This window comes from Limulus polyphemus, unplaced genomic scaffold (genome assembly GCF_000517525.1).
Source record: "Limulus polyphemus unplaced genomic scaffold, Limulus_polyphemus-2.1.2 Scaffold2137, whole genome shotgun sequence".
Taxonomy (NCBI): Eukaryota; Metazoa; Arthropoda; class Merostomata; order Xiphosura; family Limulidae; genus Limulus; species Limulus polyphemus.
In genome coordinates, this window is record NW_013667747.1 from 35,465 (window position 1) to 38,020 (window position 2,556).

The window sequence follows — 2,556 nt, forward strand, 5'->3', positions numbered from 1 at the left end:
CAAAATAAGAAAGTATCGTAAATAAAAAAAAAAGTTTACTGTTATTTAGTTTGATTCAAAACTTACAAAATATTCATTGCTTTCGCTGTAGCCCGGCATGGCCAGGTGGTTAGGGCGCTCGACTCACAATATGAAGGTCGCGAGTTCGTATCCCCGTCACACCAAACATGCTTGCCCCTTTCAGGCGTACGGGCGTTATAATGTGACGGTTAATCCCACTATTCGTTGGTAAAAGAGTAGCCCAAGAGTTGGCAATGGGTGGTGATGACTAGCTGCCTTCCCACTGCTAAATTAGGGACGGCTAGCGCAGATAACCCTCGTGTAGCTTTGCGCGAAGTTCAAATCTTTCACTATAATCTATTTCTTTATTATTTAGGGAGCATTATAAATAGTTATGTTTTTAAAAGAAAAACTACTATTGTTATAGATAACACATTCAATTGAACTAAACTATGCATGCCTATTCAAATATATTTACACATGGCTTGTGTATATCGTATATATACATATATACTATTCATACCTTCGGTGTATAGGACGCAAGCAGATTCTGACATCAAATTTTGGAGTAAAAAAGTGCGTCTTATAGACCGAAAGATACGGTATATTACAAGTTTATGTCTATTTTGTTGTTGTTTTTGTAAATAAAGTGAGATTTACTTTTTGGGTATACAAAACTTTTTGAAACAAGAAAGTATGAAAGTAAATATTTCAGACGTTCTAAGGTTATTTCGAGAAGCCTTGAAACAGCATGAAAGGATGAGAAAAGAATGAATACGCCACCTGCTGGAAACAATAGAAACTTGCCTTTAATGCCAATCAAATCTGTTTATGATGAGCATACAATTCAATCTCTGCCCAGTGTCATAACACAATGTAAGAAGTATGTTCAAGGTAATAATTAGGTAATGAATATGAAATTTTAACATAACACAATGTAAGAAGTATGTTCAAGGTAATAATTAGGTAATGAATAGGAAATTTTAACATAACACAATGTAAGAAGTATGTTCAAGGTAATAATTAGGTAATGAATATGAAATTTTAACATAACACAATGTAAGAAGTATGTTCAAGATAATAATTAGGTAATGAATATGAAATTTTATCATAACACAATGTAAGAAGTATGTTCAAGATAATAATTAGGTAATGAAATATGAAATTTTAAACTATTATGACTGTGTTTTCTTTATTGGTTTCGAGCATTCGTTCAAACTACACGAGAACTATTTGCAGTAGCCATCCCTACATTTGAAATGATACACCAGAGGGAAGGCAGCTAGTCAACAGCATCTACCATCAACTCTTGGGCTACTCTAATTGAATAGTGGGTTTTGAAAATCACTTTCATAATACACCCATGACTCCACAGTCTGGGGAGTTATTTTGCGACAAAAGCGCGCGAATCGTGGACACTCTAGACCCATTGTCTATCACACTAACCATTAGAACACACCTGAGTCATTTATACGATAGATGTAAATTACATTTTGTAACAGTGCCCTAGGAAAAAAAAAAAAAAACACAGACGCTTTGGAGAAATAAAAGCCTAAAACCTTACGACGAAAGCTAACGCAGCCGTACGACCAATAGGCCTAATATTCGTTATAAATATCACCTTAGAATGTAAATAGTTTTCCACATATTTCTCTTAATTAGTCATAATTAATATTTCACATTCGTCTTTTCTCTCACGCAGGCCATTACCCAGGAAAATTTCATTCAGTATATTTATCGACCAATGAAAATTCAATGAATATTAACAGGCGACATTGAAACCACCTATTTAGTTATTGACATCAACAAATGTTAAACTGCTCAGATAAAAATGGAAATGGGTGAAACACTTCTCTACGTACCGACTACAATGGATAATGTATTTCTACGAGAATAAATGAAACGCTTCTTCACTTACCGACTACAATGGGTAATGTATTTCTACAGGAATGAATGAAACGCTTCTTCACGTACCGACTACAATGGGTAATGTATTTCTACGGGAATGAATGAAACGCTTTTTCACGTACCGACTACAATGGGTAATGTATTTCTACAGGAATGAATGAAACGCTTCTTCACTTACCGACTACAATGGGTAATGTATTTCTACGAGAATGAATGAAACGCTTCTTCACTTACCGACTACAATGAGTAATGTATTTCTACAGAAATGAATGACACGCTTCTTCACGTACCGACTACAATGGGTAATGTATTTCTACGAGAATGAATGAAACGCTTCTTCACTTACCGACTACAATGAGTAATGTATTTCTACAGGAATGAATGACACGCTTCTTCACGTACCGACTACAATGGGTAATGTATTTCTACAGGAATGAATGACACGCTTCTTCACGTACCGACTACAATGGGTAATGTATTTCTACGTGATCTATAGTGAATGTGTAATACCCTGTATCAAATGGACAAACCTGGAGACAGAATAGAACTTGTTTGTTTGTTTTGTATTACGAGCAAAGTTATACAAGGGCTAGCCGGCCATAATTTTGAAGTGATAGAAGAAAACAAAACGCTAACAGCACCCATCAC